Source organism: Phaethon aethereus, assembly GCF_964289735.1.
Source record: "Phaethon aethereus genome assembly, chromosome: 3".
NCBI lineage: Eukaryota > Metazoa > Chordata > Aves > Phaethontiformes > Phaethontidae > Phaethon > Phaethon aethereus.
The window spans coordinates 81,218-90,943 of record NC_138576.1 but is presented as its reverse complement, the minus strand read 5'-3'; positions in this window follow the sequence as shown (position 1 = coordinate 90,943).

The window sequence follows — 9,726 nt, the reverse complement described above, 5'->3', positions numbered from 1 at the left end:
AGAGTTATGACTCGCAGGGCGTGTGGAACAGCATGGGCAAATGCCTGGGGCGGTGGGCACCTCTGGCGTTTTGGAACTCTACTCCCGAACAAGTGCAGAACCCTGATAAACCAGCAGAATATTTGGAAGAAGTATGCTGTCGCCTGGCAGCTCCGAGGAGACACAAATCATTGCAATGTGCTGGGGCCTGGCCCATGCCCACCGAGCTCTATTTAACACTGTGCAAAGGGGAGAGAGACACTCTGGATCCGACGACGATGCGACGGGCACTGCCACTACTCCAGCCCCCGCGATGGGCACTGCAGCTACTCTGACCCCTGCGACGGGCACTGCAGCTGAACCGGGGAACCAGCCCACCCCGGTATCAGTCGCCCCTGTACAAAAGAAGAAAACTTGGAAGCGGAAGTCAGCTCGTTTAGTAAGGGACGAAGAAGCTTTGTCTAAGAGAGAGCAGGAGGAAGCAATGGAGGAGGCAGAGTGCTCTGAAGCAGGGCCATCACAAGTACGGAAGAGGGAAGAGAGCGAGTCATCACTTGAAGAGGAGGAAGAGGAAGAACTCATAAAAGAGACGGTAACTACCCGATCTCTATCCCTGAGTGAATTGCGAGATATGCGAAAGGATTTCAGCCGTCGTCCAGGTGAGCACATTGTCACCTGGCTGCTCCGATGCCAGGATAATGGGGCCAGTAGCCTGGAGTTAGGGAGTAGGGAAGCCAAGCAGCTGGGATCCCTTTCTAGAGAAGGGGGCATTGACAAAGCTATTGGAAAAGGTGCACGAGTCCTCAGCCTCTGGAGACTACTCCTGTCGGGTGTGAAGGAAAGATCCCTTCAAGGAAGATGTTCTACGTCACCCAGGCAAGTGGAGCACTATGGAGAGAGGTATCCAGTACCTGAGGGAGCGAGCTGTGCTGGAGGTGCTTGATGATGACCTGGACAAGAGCAGTTATCTTTCTGGGCTGCAAGCGGACATTGCCAGCTCATGTCCAATCTTTTGGTATCTCCAAATCCTTCTCCATGGGGCTGCTCTCCATCCCTTCATCCCCCAGCCTGTATTGATACTGGGTGTTGCCCCGACCCGGGTGCAGGACCTTGCACTTGGCCTTGCTGAACTTCATGAGGTTCACATGTGCCTGTTCCTCAGACCTCTCCAGGTCCCTCTGGTCGGCATCCCGTCTTTCAAGCGAATCAGCCGCACCACTCAGCTTGGTGTCATCTGCATACCCGCACTCAATCCCCCATCTACATCATTGATGAGGATATTAAATAGCACTGGTGTCAGTGTCACCGAAATCGGGAATAAACCTCGTAACACCAGCGTAGTGTTAAAAGGCAGGCATTCTTTATTCACGGCGCCGGGAACACGGGGGATAGCTCCTCCTAAATTGCGTTCGTCGATCAGTTCAAAAATCAAACATTTCTAGGCAAGATTAATACATATTCATCAAGTGTCCATACAATGATTGGTTAAATATTCCTCGCCTAACATGTAAATGACTACGCATGCTCACTATAATTTCTTGAGATTTTACTTCCTTATTCTTTTGAGTTGGAGGGTTTCTTGAGTGGGTGGTCTCTGAGTCGGTGGTCGCGATCTCCCCCTGCCGGAATTACCTTTCCCTCTAAGTTCATTTAAACTTGGCAACACTAAATAGATCTTCACGGGCTGTCGACCCAATATGCAATCATTCACCCCACAGTCCTTTGTTTTAAGACAAGACTATAGAATGAATAATTACGCACCCACTGGACCATAGAACTGACCAAGGTGTTCCTTCTTTCTAGCTTCTTGTTATTAGAACAAAACATAATACCATGATCACAATGTTACGCTTAACTCCTTGATAATTAAATCAAGATGGGAAGGGTTAGGTGGGTTCTCGAGCAGCATTGCTGGTGCATAATGTTCTTATAGTTACAACTTGCTACAAATTCACAAACCTATTTTCTAACCCTATTTTATTTTAATTCCCTACCACCTTGGTTACACCAGCACGGACCCCTGAGGGTCCCCCGCTCATTGCCCCTGCAAGCTTGGCCTTGCTCTTACAGATTCTATGTGAGCAAATATGTAGAAAGAAATCCAGCTGCGGGGGGGGCAAGCGCAAGTGATAAAAGAGACCAGGTAGTCTGTCAATACTTGTTCCAGTGATTAATTACACTAAAAATGATGTGTCCTCACATTTGAATTTTTTTTTTAATTTCAGCCTCTGCATCTCATATTGTTCAGTCCTGGTAACTTAAATAGCTTTATGGTATCAGAAATGTCCTCCTGCATATTTGCAGTCATAATTAACTCCATACATAATTTGCTATATGAGCTAAAGAGACTTGCTAATCTTAGTCAAAACAGTTTTTTCTTTTTTTGTTGTTGTTGTTTGCTGACATTTTATATATTGATCAGTGTATTTTTGGCTTTTTAAGTCCAGAGACACAAACAAGGAACCATTTGTTGTATTCCGTAATAGTCTCTTTTATGTAGAATACACTGATAATGTTGCTCTGCTCTTAGCCACCTCTTTTTTCCTCATCAATTGCTTTGTTACACTGTTTACACTCAGTTTGCAATTTACCCACTTAAGCGCATTCTTCAGTTGTTCTGAAAATGCGTCTGAGACCCATTTCCTTTGTTTCTAGAAATTCAAGTTAACAGGGTTTAAGGCCAGACAGCACATGATGAACTCATCTGTCTGTTCTAAAGCATCATGATATATTTCACAGAATTACTCTAGCAGAGACCTTAATAACTGTGTTTTTTGTTGAGCAACTTTTCCAGAAAACTTTTTTATACAATAAATTATAAACATAATTATTATAAACAATTATACAATCAGTCGTTTCATTGCTTTCATTTGACATCAGCTTTTTTAATCCGCAGATTTTCTTTGCAGTTGTTTTATAATTTCATTAACATTCTTTGTAAAGATGCCAAATAGCTGCAGGCTCTGGGATTCTCCAGGACAAATCCTTATTCACAGTCACTTACTAACCAGCATTTAATGTGCTCCACCAGCCTTTATACGACACGTGGGCCAAGAACATGGCCGAGCAGAAATTTGCAATGCCGATAGCTACTTCTACCAATCCAGACTGGTAACTAATTTAAAAATAACGTTTACAGAAAACTGTTCTCTGTGAAAGCATGTTGGTTGGCTTTACTCATGCTGTCCTTTAACATCAGCTGTTCCGTTGGTTTGCCTGGGAGATTTCAGGCTGATAAGCTGTACTTACACTGAACACACAGCTTGTCATTTTTAAAATACTGACGCAACACTAAAGTGCTGTTTCTTCTTTTTTCTTGGAAGAGGAGAGAGAATATCTTTTTGTTTTGGGGGTGGTGTGTTTTTTTTTTCTTTTCTTAATCCTCAAGAATTTTCCCATTGTTCTGAGAGTTGTTAAAAGCCATTCATAAGAATTCAGAGGAGCTTTCAGGAGATTACTTAGCACCCTTCCCTGCAAGCTAGCCCGTGCTGAAGCTTTAGAGACGCTGAAGCTGTTTTAATGACGCCAGAACGTCCCCAAAAATTGATCTGTTCTGCCGGGGTTTGCAGGAACCGTGAATCGCGGGTGCACCTCAGGCAGAGACGACAGCAGCAAATTGTCCCTCCTGCCTGCACGGAACAGCGCGCTGTGCACGGCACACGGGAATGCCACCATGGCAGCACAGCTCGCACGCCCGGCTGCACGGCCATACCGCTGTGCGGCACAGCCGCCTGGTTGCACAACACCTCGCCTTTGCCAGGCGAGATCTTCCACGGCTTCGTTTCCTCCGCAGCGCCGTTACCTGTAACCTGGACGTTTCACTGCGCAGCAGCAGCGCGTTCGGGAGCAGAGCCAGGGGCTGGGACCGGCTCTCGGGGGAATCTGGTCCTCAGTGCTTGCCCAGCGACCTGCGCGGCGAGCGCGTGGCTGGAGGGCTGACGTCACCCTGGGCCCTGCTTGACTGTGATGCCGGTAACGAAACCAACACGAAGCATGACATTATTTCTCAGTCTTGCTTGACTCTGGGGGCCAGCTGTCTTCAGAAGTAAGTAGGTCAACTTAATAATTAAAGTACAGCAGGTTTAGCAGTGCGATTGGGGCAGCGGGTGGCGGTTATATCGGGCAGCTGTCCCTTTTTATGCATGTTGCACCAGGTCCAAAACTCTATCTGAATTACGCTCAAAGGTCTTCTAAATCAGAGGCATTTGTTTCTAAAAAGCGCGATTGCGCCTCAGAAGCAAGCCTCTTTGCCTTTCTTCAGAAGCAGGTAACAAAAGCCAGTTAGTTATTCAAGGAAAGCCTTTATTTAAACATCGACTAACCACAAACAGAGAAACAATCCTGGTGATCGCTGGGTGGGACAGAACCAAATGAAAGGTTAGGAAAGTCGCAGCCCACGCTGTCAGCTTGCTCGCCAGCTCCCACTCCTCGCGGCCGGGGAGGGCTCTCGGCCCGCTGCGTGCCGCAGCACGTGCCGGTCCCTGCCCGCGCTGTGGTGGAGGGAGGGGCTGGTACTTAACCTGCCCTTGGATGGCCCCACGCTTTCTGGGGCAGCCATGGCCCCTCCTGCTGCCCCAGAGAAGGACGGGTGGTACATGTGCCGGGTCGGTGGACAGCTTCACCTCGGGGAAACCAGGGCGCAGCGGGCATGGCCATAAGGACTGTGGGAAAGAGGAGGACTAACGTGCAAAGGAAGGATGTGGGGTACGAGGGAGACCAGGATGTCTGTGAAAGGGAGACAGACTTCATACACCTGTTTTGAGTATTTTGAAAACAGGTAAACCTCAAAAGAAGACTTTTCCACTAGTCTAGTCCCACTAGCTAGTTCCACTAGCATCTTCGACTAGTTCTTGCTGCATCGGCTATTTCAACTTCCAAAAGACTTTGATGAGGTCCCTCGCTCAGACCTCTTTAAAAAGTGAGACTGCCGTGCATTAAACAGGATGGTTGTCTTGTTGGAGGCTAGAGGAAGCATTTGGAGGAGACGTTTGGCATCTTCAGGGGAGTGAGGCCACTGGGGGAATCCCATCGGGATCCATATTAACACTGGGCTGTTCAAAATCTTTCCCCAGGATCTAGGACGTAAGTGGGCGGGGACTAAGACCCGGTTTGAGGATTATACAGAGCAGTAAGAACTGAAGGGTAACCACAAAGAAATGCTGAAGCATCTTAGAATACTAGGTGGTCGGGAGAGGGAACAGCAGATGAAATTCAGTATTATAAAATGAAAGGCATCCAGTAACCGCTGTACATTGCCCTTGCAGCTCTCAGACTCCTTCAAAGATGCTTTGCATTTCACCTGCTGAAAAGATTGCTGTGTTTGAAATGGGATATCCTGAAAGCCTGCAGGAATACTCGACAACTTCTTATTGATGAAGTGAGCTGTGTATTGATGCTCATTCCTCTTCGAAAGAACTTGCCATGGCTGCATCGCATACCACCTCTCAGGATAGACTCCAGCCATCCTGTTATTTAACACTGGATATTCTTTTTGCACATATGCTTCCTCTCCAGACATAAAATTATAGGCCTCAGCAACCTTCTGTGTGAGGGTCATTGCAGCCCGTTTGTTTGCATGAGAGCGGGGGTTAAGCATTAAATGACCAAACGTTCCCTTCACTGCAGGCCTCTCTTAATTTGTGCCAGAAAATGATACCTTCTTTAAAAATATGTGTGCATGTCCATGCATATGTACAAACTTACAGCTATATACTGGAACTGTTGCTCGCCAACGCAAAAGAACTTATTGGAGAGGTGAAGATTGGTGGTAGCCTGCGCTGCAGTGATCATGCCCTGGTGGAATTCATGGTCTTGAGGGGTATATGCCAGGCAAAAAGTATAGCCAAGACTATAAACCTTAGGAAAGGGAACTTGCAGTTGTTTAAGGGACTGGTGGATGGGACCCCCTGGGAAACTGTCCTCAGGAGTAAAGGAGCACAAGAGAACTGGCAGCTCTTTAAAGACATTTTTCCGAGAGCACAAGAACTATAAATTCCCATGTGAAAGGCATCAGGAAAGGAAGGCAGGGGACCAACATGGCTGAGTAAGGATCTCCTGGTCAGACTGAAACACATCAGGGAAATGCATAGGCAGTGGAAGCAGGGACACATCCTAGAAAGAAAATAGGGATACTGGACAAGAGTTTAGAGGTGGGATCAGGAAAGCTAAGACACAGCTGGAGCTAAATTTCCAAGGGATGTGAAGAATAATAAGGGCTTCTACAGGTACGTTAGTCAGAAAAGAAAGACAAAAGAAATTGTACCCCCATGATAAATGAGAGAGGAGATCTGGTCACAACTCAGATGGTGAAGGCTGAGGTATTCAGCAACGTTTTTCCCCTTCAGTTTTCACTGGCAATTGTTCTTCCCACATCCAACAGCATCCTGGCCTGTATCAGGAATAGTGTGGCCAGCAGGAGTAGGGAAGTGATCGTGCCCCTGTACTCGGCACTGGTGAGGCCGCACCTTGAATACTGTGTTCAGTTTTGGGCCCCTCACGACAAGGAGGATGTTGAGGTGCTGGAGCGTGTCCAGAGAAGGGCAACAGAGCTGGGGAGGGCTCTGGAGCACAAGTCTGATGAGGAGCGGCTGAGGGAACTGAGGTTGTTTAGTCTGGAGAAGAGGAGGCTGAGAGGAGACCTTATCGCTCTCTACAACTACCTGAAAAGGGGGTTGTGGCGACGAGGGTGTCGGTCTCTTCTCCCAAGTAACTAGCGATAGGACAAGAGGAAATGGCCTCAAGTTGCACCAGGGGAGGTTTAGATTGGATATTAGGAAAAATTTCTTCACTGAGAGGGTGGTCAGGCATTGGAACAGGCTGCCCAGGGAGGTGGTGGAGTCGCCATCTCTGGAAGTGTTCAAAAAACGTGTGGATGTGGCGCTTCAGGACATGGTTTAGGGGACATGGTGGCGCTGGATTAATGGTTGGACTTGATGATCTTGAAGGTCCTTTCCAACCTAGTGATTCTGTGATTCTGTGTGATCTCCCAAGTCCCTGAATATCAAGGCAGGGACTGGCAGAATGAAGTTCCACCCATCTTAGGGGAAGATCAGGTTCAAGACTGTCTGAGATGCCTGAGCATACAGAAGTCCATGGGACCTGATGAGATTCATCCCAGGGTCCTGAGGCAACTTGCAGATGTAGTCGCTAAGCTACTGACCATCATATTTGAAAAGTCATGGCACTTAATCACCCAGTGACTGGAAAATAGGAAACACAACACTCATTTTTAAAAAGAGTAGAAAGGAGGACCCTGGGAACTACCGACCAGTCAGCCTCACCTCTGTGTCCAGTAAGATCATGGAGCAGATGCTCTTGGAAGCTATGTCAAGGCATATGGATCACAGGGAGGTGATTAGGAACAGCCGACATGCCTTCACAAAGGGCAACTCATGCCTGACTAATCTGGTGGCCTTCTACGATGGAGTGACTGTGTTGGTGGGTAAAAGGAAAGAGCAACTTAGGTCATCCACCTTGGCTTCTGTAAGACTTTTGACACGCTCACACAACATCCTTGTCAATAAATTGGAGATACCAGTTTGAAGCATGGACTAGTCAACGTGTAAGGAATTGGCTGGATGGCCACGTCCAAAGAGCTGCAGTCCACGAATGGCTCAATGTCCAAACGGAGATCAGTAACAAGTGGTGTCCCTCAGGGGTCCGTGTTAGCACCGATACTATTTAATATCTTCACCAATGATGTAGACAGGGAGATTGAGTGCGGGTATGCAGATGACACCAAGCTGAGTGGTGTCGTTGATTCATTTGAAGGAAGGGATGCCATCCAGAGGGACCTTGACAGGCTTGAGGAACAGGCACATGTGAATTTCATGAAGTTCAACGAGGCAAAGTGCAAGGTCCAGCACCCAGGTCGGGGCAACCCATGGTATCAGCACAGGCTGGGTGTGAAGGGATGGAGAGCAGCCCTGCCGAGAAGGACATGGAGATACCAAAAAATTGGACATGAGCCAGCAATGTGCACTCGCAGCCCAGAAGCCACCCATGTCCTGGGCTGCCCCCAAAGCCGCGTGGCCAGCAGGGCGAGGGAGGGGGATTCTGCCCCTCTGCCCCGCTCTGGGGAGACCCCCCTGCAGTGCTGTGCCCAGCTCTGGAGCCCTCGGCACAGGAGACACATGGACCTGCTGGAGCGGGGCCAGAGGAGGCCCCAGCGATGCTCCGAGGGCTGGAACAGCTCTGCTGGGAGGACAGGCTGGGAGAGCTGGGGGGGCTCAGCCTGGAGCAGAGAAGGCTCCAGGGAGACCTTATTTCAGCGGCCAGCATATACAGGAAGCTGATAAGAAAGATGGGGACAGACATTTTAGCAGGGCCTGCAGTGATAGGACAAAGGATAATGATTTAAAAATAGGATATATTTAGATTTGGACAAAGGGAGGAAATTTTTCACAATGGGGGTTGCAAGACACTGGAGCAGGTTGCCTAGAGAAGCTGTGGGTGCCCCACCATTGGAAGTGTTGAAGGTCAAGCTCAAGTTTTGAGCATCCTGATCTAGTGAAAGATGTCCCTGCCTGTGGCAAGGGGCATGGACTAGATGGTCTTTAAAGGACCCTTCCAACCCAAAGCATTCTACAATTCTATAGGGTACAATTTTGACCTGGGTTTGCAAAATGTTAGGCTAAGTGAGCTCCTAACAATGGATTGTACAGTAGACTTACTTGTGCTTGAACAGTAAATGTTAGCACGGTAGGCTGTGGTACAATTAGCTGGTTTTATATTATATTTATAGCCCTGGATATACATGATGTTGTGAATTCTGCAACTAAAATTCCTTCCTTGAGGCTACGTTTTCCCATGCCCTCAGAGCAGTAGAGCACTGCTGCTGTCCTGTTGGGTAGCCTGCCTTAGTCCCTCTACAGCAGGATGCAGGGGCTCCTGAACAGATCATACTCCTTAAAAGCAGTGGCCTGCTGCTGCAGCAGTGCCACCACCACCTCTTACCAGCTCGAGCCATCCAGCAAATGATCTGCTGTAACACTGATGGAGCATGAATGGACTGCTGGAGAATGATTTCTTCTGCATGCCATGTTATGTGGGGAAATATGTTGTTGATGTAACTCTACAAAACCCAGGCAGTCACAAAGCATCCATGTCTACAAAGCAGGTCCAGTTAGTAACTCATGAATGACAGTAAATAAGACTCTAGACTGAAATCCACTATGAAAAACCTCCTTTAATTCATGGGTTTATCATGTTGTCCATCTGTTGGGCAGGAAGGCAGTAAACATAATGTGGTCAAAGTACAGCTGTGTAGAGTACTGAGGAGAAATGGTGCAGACAACTGAAGAGCACCAGAGCATGCAGGACAACCAAGTGGGCAGGCTGGGGTGTGTTGTGCAAGTAGGGATGGTACCAAGAACACTACACACCAAACAGACAAGAAACCACATTCCTGCACTGGTGACATTTTATTTTGTCATCTTCTGATCTTGCCCCTCTTACTGCAAACCTTACACACCCTGCACAGAAGTCCACATATTTTTACTTTCAGCGCAGCACTGCAACCACAGTGACAGCTGGTTCCAAAAGGCAGTGTAACTACTACATGTAAATCACAGTGGAGCACTGCATGCTGTCTCACTACCATACAAGTGATAATACTGACGAGAGACAGACTGTGCTCAGCTGGAGTCTGCTTTGCTTATTATATGGGAGAGGCAGGTCCTGAGAACACCCTAGCCATACAGCACTTCCCACTGTCAGGGCCAATGTGATTATTCTGGTAATAACACA